This window comes from Muntiacus reevesi, chromosome 12 (assembly GCF_963930625.1).
Source record: "Muntiacus reevesi chromosome 12, mMunRee1.1, whole genome shotgun sequence".
In the NCBI taxonomy this organism is placed as follows: Eukaryota; Metazoa; Chordata; class Mammalia; order Artiodactyla; family Cervidae; genus Muntiacus; species Muntiacus reevesi.
Genome location: NC_089260.1, coordinates 31,146,066 through 31,162,627, shown reverse-complemented (window position 1 = coordinate 31,162,627; position 16,562 = coordinate 31,146,066). Strand labels below are relative to the sequence as shown.

The following is a 16,562-nucleotide window of genomic DNA, read 5'->3' as shown; positions in this document are numbered from 1 at the left end:
TGGAGTAGCTTTGATGGAATAAAATCAGATTAGAGTCTCTAAGATCTCTAGTTTACAGCCCCCCCATCTATAGGCTGTGAGTTATATTACTTGGGCTCAGGTTGTAGGGCAAGGGAAAGAGTGAACTTAAATAATATATGTAGAACAGTTTAGGTGAATGCCAAAAGCCTGTGTGACTCTCTATTATTATAATAGTAAGTATAATCATTGTTCTGTTTCTAATCCTTATAATTTTCATATATCATTAACTATGGGAGTACTCCCTAAACTCTTCGAAAATGGTATTCCTAAGGCCTTGTTTTAACTTTTAACTTAAAGAATTATATTTAGGATATATATAGACTGGAATTCTAGCTGTCAGGTATTATAGGGAAGAAGGGAATCAGTTTATTCCAAAAGACTAGCCGGCGTTGTTCCCTTGGAAAAATATAGGCCTTAATTCATCAGTTCTTATGTTTGAATTTTCTGTTGTATAAATTTTCGTATTTGAGGTCACTCGGAGTTGTAAAAGTTGTTGTAAAGAAATGTTTTGGGGTTATTTTTTCACATTGTCCCATCTGTGCTTTATTCTTTGGGTCATTCATGACCTATGCCCTCATTTTTATTTTAAATTGCACTTGTACTGGTACTTAGATTTCATACAGGACTTTTCTTTTTCTAATACATGACTTTTTTGAACGCCAGAGATTTCCTCTCATGGCTTACTTTTCATATCAATTTTATGACATTTCTTCCTCTTCTCCAAAATGAGTTCACAGAATTCCCCTTCAGAATTAATCACTGTCTTACTTGTCAGTAGGTTGTGGTGACTTGGTTAGAATGATCAGACCCTTTCCTGAGGAGTAGTTTCTCACAGATAATATTTTGTGATTCTCTCTGGACATTTCAGAATTTACCTTTTTTATTTTTCCATATATGGGATAAGTGCTACGTGATCAATGTACACTTTGTGAATAAAAATGATTTGTTGCTACTGAGGTCACCCCAGTTTTTCCACAGGAGAATAATAGATAGTCATATGATTTCATAGCTGCTGTAGGTTATATTCTATGGTATAGTGGTTCTGAGGCATCATTTACAACCACGTGTCCTGTTTTCAAGCTAAGTGTGTGTGTGTGTGTTCTCTTTTATTTTCTCAAGAAGTAAGCCTGATTTTAACATCAGAGATAAAGACCTTACTTATTTATAAAATGTCTTTTAAAAATAACAAAATGATTAAACTAATAAAGCTTTTTTTTTTTTTTTTTTTTTTTTAAGGTTAGAAGCCCAAAGAATTGTCTTAATAGTAATACATAAGATGCCACTTAGAGTTTCTAGCGGAAATTACAGTGAACCATTGGAACTGTTTTTTATTTGATAGAAAAGAGAGCCCTACTGAGAGCACTAATTCTAAATTTTCGTTGGCAAGTGCCGCTGTTAAATTAAATTTGGAGTAAAAAATTCACAAGTTCTGACTAGGAACTTGCAGATTGTATTGATGAGATGACTCGGATTTCTCTTTTTGCCATGCAAGTTTTCAGATAATGGAGGAAGTTTTAGAAATCGTTCAAGAATTTCCCAAATGAGACTTTCTGAGGGTCTGAATGATACTGAGTCTCTGCAAACTTCTTTATCATTTTGATACAGTTCCCTATTTATTTTGGGTTCTGCAATACAAGACTCAGTAGGTTCATGTCTATATTTGCGCTTTGTATTGTGTTTATGGTTATTATGTGTGTATATATGTATATATATAGTCTTTGTTAATAACTATGTACCTATTGAAAAATATTGTCCCTTAGATTTTGGAAATGAAGGAAACTGAAAGTGGGCTTTTTCCTCTCCACATCTGTTTTTTTTCCTATACTGTACAGATCTTTAGTAACTGGAAGCCGTTTCTCTATTTCAGTAATTTGATAACCCATTTTGAAATGCTCTTGTTAAGCTCGTTGTAATTCCGTGTGATTCTGATGAAAGGCACGCTGAAGTATAGACTGAAAAAATGAACCATAGCTGGTCCCTGGAGAGACCCTGCTGCCGCGTTTGGACCATCTTTAACCTGGCACCCAGTAGTGTTTTTGCTTAAACGGAGTTTTCAAAATTTAAATGATGTCACATTGGAAAGCGATGCCAAGAAACAATGTGGCAGTTTCTAAATTTTGTGAAGCTAAAATCCCTGGTTACAAGAAAGAGTACATGTCACAGATGAGTAGTTAGTAATGACTTCAGTTTAACAGGAAAAGAGCAATTCCCATATGCTAATTCTAGTCTCCAACAAAGAATGTTATAGAAAGATTGCACCGTATTTAACAAGCTGTGAGTTAATGTGACAGTGTCAGTGGATCTAGTTCCAGAAGGATAATCACTTTACCATATTTCTTCAGAAATATTTAAGTTCTACAGAAAACTTGCTACAAATGAATCCAGACTGTTCCCCACCACAACCCACCCCCAGTTTAGGCAGTAACATTGAGTTTAGTTAAGCTAATTGCTCAGGACTGCTTGATCTTAAGTACCTGGATACATAAGTAAGTTTCATTGTCGGACTCTGATCCTGAGAGGCATGCCTGCAGTGTAATGGAGACTGGATATAAATGAGAGCCTTACTTCCTGAACCTTGAGTGTCTAAGAGTTGGTTTTCAGAACATCAGTTTATCTCTTCCTGAGAGCTTTGCCCCATTTGAACATAGACTATCTCCTTCCACATTGATAAACACCTTAGAAATGGAGACAATGAAGTGAAATTGTATTGCTTTCAACCCTTTGGAATATATTCTGTGGGCAGTCTTTGATTTGATCAATTTGTTATCAACAGTTCATTTGCAAGGTCTTTCCCAGAGACTTGGTCTCGTATGTATTTTCATATTGCACTATGATTTCTTTGCTGTGAGCTCTAACAAATGGGTGGGTTTAATTTTGAATTGTATGCTTGACTGTGTCCCTTCTAGAGCTTAGAACTCATCCATCATTTTGCGGTTGCAAAGATTCTTAAAGGTAGGGAAGTGGGGAGAGGGTCTGATTTCTTTCAGTGATTTAGAAAAAAGTGCACTCTCCATCATGGAAAAAGTACCTTTTTCAAAAGAGAGCATTGTTTTATCACCTCAGTAATGAGCCTGTTTCTTTTTCCAATTAGCATATATTGTTGGATGTTAGGAGAGGGAACTGTGTAAAATTAACAATCTTATCATGAAGAATTTTTACAAAATGCCTTTTATAAAGGATTTCATTTCTTTGAAAGCAATTATAAACTTGATAATTAAATGAAATGCAAATACAATTATATTTAAATAATATTTTCCAATCTTCCTATTGCTTAAGACCTTCCCTGGTGATAGACTGTGGAATTAAGGCATTCTTACACTATAAACATAGTCTACTACTGCTGGATATTAACTTCTTTAAGATATTAAGGGCTCCTAGTTTGTTAAAGGAGACAAAGTTTTTAATTTGCAGTGGTTACCTCATGAAGTGACTGACAAAGGCAACAGACATTCTGCTACCCCCTGTGCTTCTAGTATACAAACTGTTTAAGAGAGATGCTGACTTAAAGGTGAAAAATGCAGTGACACTTGAAAAAAGTGAAAACAAGTGAAATATAGAAAAATTTGCTCTTTTTCTACCCCAAAATATTCGGCTGCCTCCTTTTTAAAAAATCACATAATAACTGAATTCTTGCCTCTCATTCAGTTCAGTTCAGTCGCTCAGTCGTGTCCAACTCTTTGCCGCCCCATGGACTGCAGCACGCCAGGCCTCCCTGTCCATCACCAACTCCCGGAGTTTACTCAGACTCATGTCCATCGAGTTGGTGATGCCATCCAGTCATCTCATCCTCTGCTGTCCCCTTCTCTTCTTGCCTTCAATCTTTTCCAGCATCAGGGTCTTTCAGAGTCAGTTCTTCGAATCAGGTAGCCAAAGTACTGGAGTTTCAGCTTCAGCATCAGTCCTTCCAATGAACACCCAGGACCGATCTCCTTTAGGATGGACTGGATGGATCTCCTTGCAGTCCAAGGGACTCTCAAGAGTCTTGTCCAGTATCACAGTTCAAAAGCATCAATTCTTTGGTGCTCAGCTTTCTTTATAGTCCAGCTGTCACATCCATACATGACTACTGGAAAAACCATAGCTTTGACTATAAGGACCTTTGTTGTCAAAGTAATGTCTCTGCTTTTTAATATGCTAGACAGCATAAGTTGGTCATAACTTTTCTTTCAGGGAGCAAGCGTCTTTTAATGTCATGGCTGCAGTCACCATCTGCAGTGATTTTGGACCCCCCTAAAAATAGTCTGCCACTGTTTCCACTGTTTCCCCATCTATTTGCTGTGAAGTGATGGGACCAGATGCTATGATCTTAGTTTAATGAATGTTGAGTTTCAAGCCAATTCTTTCACTCTCCTCTTTCACTTTCATCAAAAGGCTCTTTAGTTCTTCACTTTCTGCCATTATGGTGGTGTCATCTGCATATCTGAGGTTATTGATATTTCTCCCGGCAATCTTGATTCCAGCTTGTGCTTCTTCCAGCCCAGCATTTCTCATGATGTACTCTGCATATAAGTTAAATAAGCAGAGTGACAATATGCAGCCTTGATGTACTCCTTTCCCAATTTGGAACCAGTCTGTTGTTCCATGTCCAGTTCTAACTATTGCTTCTTAACCTGCATACGGATTTCTCAGGAGGCCGGTCAGGTGATTTGGTATTCCCAATCTCTTTAAGAATTTTCCACAGTTTGTTATGATCCACACAGTTGAAGGCTTTGGCACAGTCAATAAAGCAGAAGTAGATGTTTTTCTGGAACTCTCTTGCTTTTTGGATGATCCAACAGATATTGGCAATTTGATCTCTGGTTCCTCTGCCTTTTCTAAATCCAGCTTGAACATCTGGAAGTTCATGGTTCATGTACAATTGAAACCTGGCTTGGAGAATTTTGAGCATCACTTTGCTAGTGTGTGAGATGAGTGCAATTGTGCAGTAGTTTGAACATTCTCTGGCATTGCCTTTCTTTGGGATTGGAATGAAAACTGACCTTTTCCAGTCCTGTGACTACTGCTTAGTTTTCAAATTTGCTGGCATATTGAGTGCAGCTCAGAAACTGGCATTTAAAAAATAAATTTTATTGACTATAGTTGCTTTACAATGTTATGTTAGTTTCTGCTGTACAGTTGATTAGCTATATGTATATATATGTGCTTAGTCACTCAGTCATGTTTGACTCTTTGTGACCCTGTAGACTGTAGCCCGACATGCTCCTCTGTCCATGGGGATTCCCTAGGGAAGAACACCGAAGTGGGTTGCCATGCCCTTCTCCAGGGAATCTTCCTAACTCAGGGATTGAACCTAGGTCTCCTACACTGCAGGCAGATTCTTTCCTGTCTGAGCCACCAGGTAAGTCCAAGCATACTGCGGTGGGTAGCCTATCCCTTCTCCAGTGGGTCTTCCCAACCTAGGAATTGAATCAGGGTCTCTTGCATTGCAGGTGGATTCTTTACCAACTGAACTACCTGCGAAGTCCACGTATGTGTATGTATGTGTAGATATATATAAACGCACACACACATATATATATGTATATATATCCGCCCTCTCAGGCTTCCTCCCACCCCCATCCCAGCCCTCTAGGTCACCACAGAGCACTGGGCTAGTTCCCTGCACTATATAGCCGCTTCACACTAGCTAGTTTACACATGATCGTGTATAAACATATGTCAGTGCTACTCTCCCAATTTATCCCACCCTCTTCTTCCCCCCGCCCCATGTCCAATGGTCATTCTCTCCATCTGTGGCTCTGTTCCTGTCCTGCAAGTAAGTTCATCTGTACCGTATTTCTAGATTTCACATATATATGTTAAATTTACTCAGCCATGAAAAGGAACGAAATGGGGTCATTTGTAGAGACAAGAATGGACTCAAGACTGTCATGCAGAGTGAGTCAAGATGAAAGTCGCTCAACTGTGTCTGACTCTTCGGACTCCATGGACTATACAGTCCATGGAATTCTCTAGGCCAGGATAATGGAATGGGTTGTATTCCCTTCTCCAGGGCATCTTCCCAACCCAGGGATCAAGCCAGGTCTCCCGCATTGCAGATGGATTCTTCCCCAGCTGAGCCACCAGGGAAGCCCATACAGAATGAAGTCAGAAGGATAAGGGTACCTTGATGTCAGTGTGTGCTGTCCACCAGGGGCCTGTAGCCTCGCAGGGGAGAGTGGGATGTAGACCAACAATTACACTGCCTTGCCCTTTACAGTCTCTTGTTTTATGCATTTAATTTGTATCCACTTCTCTTTTTATTCCCTTTAAAAAATAACTGTAAGATAGACATGTTATACATGTTTTATAGGAATAAAGACAATACAGGTAAACTCAAAGAGGATAAAAAGCCTGGCTAGAACCATTCTTGTTTATGGTTTATATGCTTCTGTAATCCTTTACGTGTGCGTGTAACTGTGTGTGTTTACATATGTACGTTACTCTCTTAATCCTATTGAGTATCAGAAGAACGAGGTGGTATACCAGGGGTTGTTTTTGGAAGTACAAGGAGGTCTCTGCCTACAACATTTTGCAAGGCCTATTACTTCAAATCTGAGAACAGTGTGAAATTTTCTGGCTAAAAATGCAGTGTGGTGTGCCTAAGGGCACCTTCCTGGCCTTAACACAGATTCTCCGGTAACCTTGGGTCACTCTCTTCGTTCACTCTTCAGGTTTACTGCTCTGGTCTTGGAGGAATTATTCTGAATCGGCACAAAGAAGGCTGTTCTCTGTCTAAATGTAACCTGATTTTGGAGTGTTCCTACTTTAAAAACAAATTCCATCTGGATGTAGAACAGCTGGGACACTTGAGTGGTAACCAGGAAGTAGTGTTGTAAAACGAAAATTTAGATGGATCTTTGTACTTAAATCTGAGGTCCGTTGAGTCTTCTCGCTATATTGATCTGACTTGAAATCTTTATTTCAAGATGTGTTGTGTATAATGGCATTTTTCAATAATTGCGTCTTCTTGGCCATTATTTTAACTACTGAATTCTGTGGGTCAGAATATACTAGTTAGATCGTTATGGAGTTTCTGACCGGGTTCTGAGTGAGTTCCCAGTGGAACTATGAAGATCTGGGATAATTTTGGAAGGCTTGCTTTTAAGTTACTTTGGAAAACTTTTTAAAAGGCTACAGGTCCCAGAACTTAAGAGTTAGAATGGATTCAGGAGAAACAAGGCTAAACTAAAATACTGAGTATGGGCCTGCAGTTCAGAAACAAATAGGTTCAAGTAGCTAGGTTAGCGAGCTGATTGATATTTGTACTATTTCAATAAGCTGCAGAAGCGTATTCACTAAATTAAATAACATCAATAAGTCCACTCCACAAATATTTACTAAGTAGTGCCTACTCGTTTATGGCTCATACAGTTGATCACTAGACTATCAATACGAATGACCAAAGGGAAACACTGTCTAGGCAGGAATTTAAATTTTGGAGCAGATACATAAAATATTGTATTGATAGTAATAACTCTCAATTTGAGCTGTAGAAATAGAGTAACACAGAAACGCCTAGGTAATCCAGTATCACTAATGTTTCACAAATGTTTGTCAATAACCTCACCCTTTTTTCTGTCCTGATAAGATATTTCTGAGTTTTTTAAAAAAAATTCTTTCAGGATCAGAGTTGAAATACATTTGACTTTCTTTCACATACGTGAGAGTCTTCATTTTTCACTTTTCTTCAATGGACACTTTATACAATGTCTGGTTTGGTTTTCTTAATCTCTTCTATTTGGAAACTTCAAGTGGGTTCCTGTTTTCTACAAGTGCTCGAGTCTCATCAACTGGGATGAGAGATTCTATCTTACTAACCTTTGTAACCACATGTTTTAGTGATGCAGACTCTTCCCTTGACGTGTTTGTATCAGAGAGTAACCCTTTGTTTTTCTTACGTCCTATTTGCTGCAGTGCTGTTTTCTCTTCCCTAGAATTGTGCATTTCTTATTTCTTCCAAGGGATCATCTTCACTCTCACCTACCTTAAATGTTTCTACTGCTCTTGACCACATTGCATTCTTTTATTATGAGTGAAATTAATAGTGGAGATAATAATAACATTCATAAAAATATTAGTGGACATTTAGGAATTAACTATTTGTCTCCAAAGGAATTTATTGTTTGCTCTGCTGATTTTGGTGCATAATCCTATGTCATCCTGTATTGTTATTGAGATGCTTACTGTGAACTTTCTTTGATACAGGAAGCTTGTTTCTTAGAAAGCAGTCATTTTCTCTTAAAGTGCCTTTCCCTTTTGGTCATTAGCAGCATTGTTTCAAATATACTATGTGCTCAATAAATTTAGACGATATGAGTGAATTAACTGACTAGAAATTTTAGTATGAAATGTCCTTGTCCATAAGCAGAATGTATCCATGATATTCAGCGCTTGTTGTGGTACTTTATGCTCCAATCTGATGAACCAGAATGGTTTTTTAAACCATTATTATTCTGCATTCATGGCAGAGTAAACAGGAACTTTATTGAGAATTAAATGTGTCAACTTTGGCTTCATAGCCAGAATATCAAGCTTTTGGGAAGAGATCAGTTTTCAATAAATTATATGCACTTAACCATTAATAGATTAATATATTAATGAGCATAAATTAATTCAGAACATAATGACCCTATTTCCAGGGTTGTACCTAATTGCTTATGATAAGAAACTTTAGGATGGTTGGCACTATCTTATCAGTTGGTAAAAAATTGCACCGAAATCAGAGACAGTATTTTTGATATTAAGCTATTTTTATCACAGTAATGCTTTTTCCATAACATATAGAAGTTTTATCCATGTTCCAATAATAAACACTTTGGATGGAAGAGCTTATCTAAAGTTTTGTGAACATGGATGATAAATGAGCTGTGTACTCCTTCCAGAAAAATAGAAATTTCCCACAGCATTTATGCATTATCCTTTATTTTACAGAATTGGAAATTTTAACCAAAACACCACTGAAATGACTAACACCTCAAAGCCTCCTTCAGTTCCATTAAGAAGTCACATTCTCTCTTAAGACAGGATGGCTTTTCCACTTGTTCTTTCTCCTGCCTGACTCCCTTCACCCACTGCTTGTGCCTGAACAGCTTCTACTTTTTTAGTTTGCACACAGTTTTACCCCTAGAACTCTTTCTTTTATACCAGTTCTGGATCAGGCACCTCCGTTTCCTGGATTTCTTTTCTGTGGCTAGACTGGGAGCTCTCTGAGGACGGGCTTCCTGTCTGCCTCCATCCCAGTTAATTATCTGCTCCTAACTCAACGCCCACAAAAATACATGTTCAGTGAATATATGTGATGTTAATTTATTCTTGAGTATAAGCATCAGCCATCATAGCGTATGGTCATTTTTGTCTTGGTTGCACAAAAAATAAGGTTCAGTGCTAGATGGACATTGATGCCTGCTTTTATACTTGACCAAGGATGCTGGGAAAAACATTCAGGTGATAGCTTGTTTGGGTAAACATTTGGAGTTTTCTCTTGAGAGTTAAGGATGCACAAGGGGATAAGTTATAGGACATTTTGACAAGACTAACTTTATTCAAAGTTACTGAATCAGACTAAAATGGTTCTCTTTCAAGCAATATTCCTGGTCATCAATAAGTATTCTTGAGTAATGGTATCTTTTAACTTGTTAGTATTATCAGAGTATTTCATATATTTTTTTCAGCATTCCCACTGTGGACTACTGGCCTTACATTCTATAGTTCACCTACTCTTTTAGCTTATTTGGACCATATTGATGATACTTTGTGAAGGAGAATTCCATTTTTATTTTCATAAACCAGAGCAGGATATTTGGGAACCTACAACCTGTTTTGTTTTGTGTTTTTCCCTCCAGAATATGGCAGCCCACTTAGTGGGCTACAATTGTCTTAGAGAATTCTATCATGACTCACTTTTAATGTAATTTGTTCTATTTCAACCTTAAAACAGGGCATTCTTAATATTTTAACAAGATTAATAGGACTGGGTGTCACATGATATATGAACTTTTTCCTGAAGTCATTTTGGTAATAGCGTTTTATTTTCTGAATCAAACCTGATTTGTCACCTAAATAACCAAGTCGTCATTTGCAGGTGTGAAGATAATCTTACTAGATCCCAGTACTGTTTGTTTAGGTGAACTCTATCGTCATCTGATTTTGAAATAATTGGGTAAAACTGTCACTGTGAAGTGTCATGTCACCACAAGTTCAAAAGAAATGTGTGCTGTCTGCTCAGTTGCTGAGTTGTGTCTGACTCTGCAACCTGGTGGACTGTGGACTGCTAGGCTCCTCTGTCCATGGACTTTCCCAGGCAAGAATACTACAGCAAGTTGCCATTTCCTGCTCCAGGGGATCTTCCTGACCCAGGGATCATCTCCTGTGTCTTCTGCGTTACAGGCAGATTCTTAACCCTGAGCCATCTGGGCAGCCTTGAAAGAATCATGGAAGCAGTTAATTTTAAATAGAACAACACAGGCCTGCTGTTCTCTAGGCATTGTGCTGCTCCTTTCATGGTCTGTCCCGTATATGCCTCTAGTTGTTTCCTGGAGTCAGCAGGTAAATGTCTAGAACATTCGTGCTTTTGTGTCCAGGAAGCGTAAGAAGAGGGACCAGGCACCTAGTTCTTATTCTGCTTAAGCTCAAGGTTCTTAAGCTCATTTAGGTGACTATAATCTTGGACTTCGTGGTTCTCTTGGGGAAATAGAGGTAAATTATCATGTCACACAAACCTGGAGTGATTTCCATCAGATAAAATGTGACTGTGTCTCCTTGTACCTTAAAAACAAATAGTAAATGTCCCATGAAATACATTAACACACACTACTTTTGAGTTTTTCTGTTAACATTTGTGGGCTGCTTGTTCATTTTTTTTTAGAAGCCACGTGATAATAGAAGCCAAAGTCTTAAGAAAATATTAACCATGTGGAAAGTTTAAAACTGATAGAATTTTACCTATTAACTTATCTTTTTGGTGCAAGATGAGAAACACCTATCATTCTTCAATGTGTGAGATGGAATACCTTATTACATATTAAGGAGAGCAATTACCTTAGGTCAGGGTAGACTCTGCCACTCTTCATTTCAACAGGGCATTGTTCTGCCTGATAAAAATACTCAATTTCGATGTGTGGATTCTCTGAAAAAGCCACAGTATTGTTTGAGTGACTGTTTCTCATCTCTTCCATCCAGTCTTCGCAGGTAAGCGGGTTCCTTTAACCCCCTTTCAATTCCAGTTTTCCTATTTGTTAATATAGGGTGAATAGATTCCTCACAGTTTCAGTGAGGGCTAAATGAGAAAATTGTGTGAGCCAAGAAACGGACGGCTGGTCCATAAGATACTCGGCGAGTATCCGTGCTCTTCCTCCTTCACTCAGCCTGCCTCTGTGGTCTCAGCATCTGCCACGTCCTAGTGATACGCTTAGTAACTGCAGACGTGTCTTTGTTTTGCCCCTTTTTGACCCCACCTCCCCGCACCAGAGTCCAAAACGGAGATTGCTGTCCTGTTTCCTGGTATGTTACATTCTGCTGTCTTTGGGCCTCTGTTGCTTTTTGCTTCTGTTTTTGTCTCTGACCTCTATTTAATCCTTTTGCCCTTTCAAATCTCTTTTGTCCAGAACTCTTATTTTCTTCTCCCTTCATTTCTCTTTTCTTCTTTCTTCTATTAATACCATCTTGCTACCAACTTGGCACATCCCGGCTCGGCCAGAGTGGCCAACGACAACATTCTACTCCGCTGGATGGCTTGGTTTGCCCTCAGAGAATAGCATCTGAAAGGATTCCTCTCACTACATTAAGTGTCCTGTGGTCCTGGCAGAGCAACTTCTGAGTCTCTGAAAAATCACACACACACACACACACACACACACACATACACAATAACTTTTTATCTGGAAAATGCATTAATCACAAGTCTGTACTTCAGTGAGCTATTGCAAAATAAAATATATATTTATATATAATATATGTAATATATTATAATAATATAATAAATATATATACAATATATATAAGTATATATTATATTTATACACCTGTATAATGGTCTCTCATGTCAACAAAGAGACACTGCTGATGCTCTCCAGGCCCCCTCCTGTTCTGTTCTTGTCCCTTTCCCAGAAGTTCATCACTCTCCTGACTGCTCACACTTTAGATTGATTTTGCATGTTTTGAGACGTTGCATGCCTTAACGCCCAGCATTCATAATGCATTAAAAGTATGCATTCTTTTATGTCTGACTTCTTATGCTCAACATTCCCTTTAGTGAAATTCATCCATGTTGTTGTATGTAGTTTAGTTATTTTTATAGTGGTATAATATCCAATTGTGTGACCATACATTCCACTGTATGTTGGAATTTTTGAACCCGTTCTGTTGATGTACACCTGAGCTGGTTCCAGTGTTGACAATTCAGATAATGATGTGAGTATTCCTGTGAATGTGTGTGTGTGCACACATGTGTGCATCCCCACATTTTAAAATTGAACTTCTGACTTTATGTCATTCCAGATGCTTTAAGTTGCTAGGAGTCTGATCCAGATGTTTGAGACTTTACTGTATTCTTTTATGTTCCAGCTTATTCCTTTAAAAGACAAACATTTATCTATTTTTATACACTATGCTATTAATAGAGACTATTTAGATTTTGGAATATTAGAGGATACGTGGTAAAATATTGTGAATAAAATATACATGTATAAATGCATGTAGTTGTGGTAAATATTAGTATATTGATATATCATAAATACATTAAGTACCATATGATATTCACATATAGGAGAAATAATCATGCAGATATATGAACTTGTAAAATTCATTTTATTGATTATAAGCATTATTGCAAAATTATTACTATATAGAATGTACTTAGTTTTTAATGACCCTTCCTCTAATTAAGTGATTCAGTTCACAAATATTTTCAGTATGTAAATTTATATAGACATATATATATAGAACTCAAGTCAACCCAGCATAGTTGCATGATTCACAGTTTCAAAAACTAAATAGTTCTTGCTTCTTAATACTTGTGCGTTTATTGCTCTGTGACCATAGATTGAGAACTATGATATCTGATTCTTTGTTAAGGCTTAAATGTCAAAATTAGTACTTTGAGTCCCTCTGTGTCTTGATTTTGTTTGTTACTAGTTGAAAGCAATTCCACCCCACTCCAGTACTCTTGCCTGGAAAATCCCATGGACGGAGGAGCCTGGTGGGCTGCAGTTCATGAGGTCGCACAGAGTTGGACACGACTTCACTTTTACTTGCACTTTTCACTTTAATGCATTGGAGAAGGAAATGGCAACCCACTCCAGTGTTCTCGCCTGGAGAATCCCAGGGACGGGGGAGCCAGGTGGGCTGCGGTCTATGGGGTCGCTCAGAGTCGGACACGACTGAAGTGACTTAGCAGTAGAAGTGTTAATGATGGGGCATCCCAGGTGGGCTCAATGGTAAGGAATCCGCCTGCCAATACAGGAAACATGGGTTTAATGCCTGGATTGGGAAGATCTCTTGGAGAAGGGAAAGGCAACCCACAGCAGTATTCTTGTCTGGGAAATTCCATGGACAGAGGAGCCTGGCAGGCTACAGTCCATGAGGTCTCAAAGAGTCCAACATCACTTAGTGACTAAATAGCAACAATGCGTTAATAAGACCACTATAACATTATCCTGATGCTGGGAGGGATTGGAGGCAGGAGGAGAAGGGGACGACAGAGGATGAGATGGCTGGATGGCATCACTGACTCGATGGACATGAGTTTGAGTAAACTCCGGGAGTTGGTGATGGACAGGGAGGCCTGGCGTGCTGTGATTCATGGGGTCACAAAGAGTCAGACACGACTGAGCGACTGAACTGAACTGATAACATTATCCTAGCTTTTATTCTTGTGAGACTAATGTCCAGAGATTCAGGCCTTCCTCAAAGAGATAAACGCTAGGTAGAACTTTCTAAGTGTGCTAATTCCCATCTATCCAATAAGAACGTCTGTGAGTGTCTGTGGGGTCGCACAGAGTCGGACACGACTGAAGTGACTTAGCAGCAGCATTCTGGTTGGTAGGCTAGTCTCAGTGGGGAGGGCTATGTTAGTATCACTGAACTTGTAAAAAACTTGTATGTCCCTTGACCAAATGTGCTACGCTATTTCCCTCTAACAGTCATTACCAGAGTGTGCTGATACAATAATAATTTCATTGTTCATAATGAGAGTGTTCATAGCCTCTGCCAATCATTGATAATGTATAATACTTAAATATATGAATTAATTTTTTTCAATTTTTATTAGCATAGTCACTGACTTGAAGGACATGAGTTTGAGCAAACTCTGGGAGGTAGTGAAGGACAAGGAAGCCTGGTGTTTATGGGGTCTCAAAGGGTCAGGCACGACTTAGCAACTGAACAACAAAAATACATGAATGGGTCTATTAATACTTTAATTGACATGAATAATTTTAATAATGGTATTTTCTGATCTGGGGGACTTCATAGCCTCGTGAGGTGTATGTGTGCTTAGTCGCTCAGTCGTGTCCAACTCTTTGTGACCCCAAGAACTGTAGCCCACCAGGCTCCTCTGTCCATGGGATTCTCCAGGCAAGAATACTGGAGTGGGTAGCCATGCCCTCCTCCAGGGGATCTTCCCAACCCAGAGATAAAATCCAGGTCTTCCGCATTGCAGGCAGATTCTTCACCATCTGAGCCACCAGGGAAGCCCTTACTGAGGTAGCCTAAACCATAAACAAATAATTACATTGTGTTGTGGCAAGTACTTTAAATGGAGACATGCATACATTGCCACAGATGATAGTGGAAAAGACTCAACTTTTGCCTGAGAAAATTGTGAAGACTTTGTAGAAGTGAATCCAGTTAGAGACTTGAATAATTTGGTAACTTTAGTAATGTGCTAGGTATTAGGAGGACAATTCAAAAGTTAGGATAACACTGTAGTCCATGAGAATATTGAGAAAGTTGTATGTTTGCTTGCCACGAGGATAGAACCGATCAAGTACGTTAAATGCATTTGGTGGTCATCTTTGTAAAATGCCATCAGGTAGTTTCTATCAGTTTTATATCTATGAATTCCTTGCTTAATTATGGTCCTTAAAAATGTTAGGGGGTTTGTGAGAAATGCAATGGTACCCCAATTTTGGTTTTAGACTCCTTCAGACTTAACGCTTCTATGTCCTAAGCCTCTGACCTCACAAGTTGATTTAACTTTTCTAAATCTTAGTTACTTTGGCTGTAAAATGTGAACAATAATAGTATCTTACTTGAAGAATTGTTGAAAATGAAAATCAAAGGAGATAATACATTTTTGGCATAGTGCCCAGCTCATGGTAACACCATAGGAAATTTTTTGTATTAGCTAAAAATTTAGGTTATGATATACATTAACATTCACAATTGTGAGCCTAAAAAAGTGTAGTTCTGAATTTTGTTTTCTTAAAAAATTTGATTAGATTTCGAAGGAATTATTTGTAAAACACCTGCATCTGGAATTATATAAATATATATATATTTCCTTTACTCTTGTTGTGACAGGTGTCCACAACAAGATTGACAGAGAAAAGAAATTACTAATTGGGGTGCAGGTGGTGAAAATCTTTTCCAAAGATGTATGCGTATGTCTGTCTGTGTGTGTTTAGATAGATTCTTAAGTTTATATTGAACTTGAATGTGAATATTGAATAGATTAGCTGTATAAAGTATTTAATGAGTGAGCCTGTTTCTGCTCTTGTTAATTCTGCAGCCCCACTCATATGCATCACATCACCATTCTTTCTCGATTGGTGAATGGTGAAGGAGGCACTCTGGGGTCCAAGAGTAACCTGAATACATGCTGCTCCTCTCACATTTGGCCCTCACTGTGACCTCACTCTTACGCTGGCTTTGAGTTTAAAATTAACTTCAAATTAATTCCCTGTTTCACATTTACTTTGGCATCTACCCAGCTATTTCTATTTTTAAATTTATTTTTAATCTTTTGTTTTCATCTTTGGGGGTAAGGGGGAAGCAGTAACAATAGAGTAACAATCCAAGAGCCCAAGAAGCTAGAGCCTTTGGTTTGCAAGGGTGATGTAGGGAGTCTACCCTCCATATAGATCGTTTCTCTTCTATATCACCCAGAAACACAAACCAGATTCTATTAAGCTTTATAGGAAAGGATGCAGTCACATACTCAGTCCTAAGACACATGTTTCCTGACAACGGTCCAGGCATTAGTTCTATCTTTTATGACGGGCAGAGATGAATCTGGAAGCAGAGACTGGGCTGGGAATGCGATTTGCATGTGGGTTAGATCTATTCTGTCCAGTATTTTCAAGCAATTGAGAACCACTGATGCTACTGTAGAGTTCCTCAGTACAATTTGGGGTCATTCTCTAGCCTTTATCCACACACTGTAGCTCCCTAAACTCTTTGCCATATTTCTGTTCCTAATTTTAATCAGATAAATTTTAAGGTATTATAAAAGAATGAGACAGATTTAGTATCCAAGGTGATAGTGCCTTAAATTGATGAACTGTGGTGGACAACCTTTGAAAGAATCACTGAAAAAAAAATCCCATTAAAAAAAATTCTTT

General features: G+C 38.3%; 1 protein-coding gene across 11 annotated transcripts in view; it reads left to right on the top strand.

Moving 5' to 3' along the window:
• TRPS1 (transcriptional repressor GATA binding 1) overlaps window positions 1–16,562 on the top strand; it is a 272,551-nt gene that overhangs the window by 24,353 nt on the left and 231,636 nt on the right. The window contains exon 2 of one of the 11 annotated variants that reach the window (XM_065902731.1): window positions 11,081–11,190. The exons of the other annotated variants lie outside the window; for them this stretch is intronic. The gene's annotated coding sequence lies outside the window, so the exon portion shown is untranslated. The remainder of the gene's footprint in view (window positions 1–11,080; window positions 11,191–16,562) is intronic. 11 annotated transcript variants of the gene reach the window in all.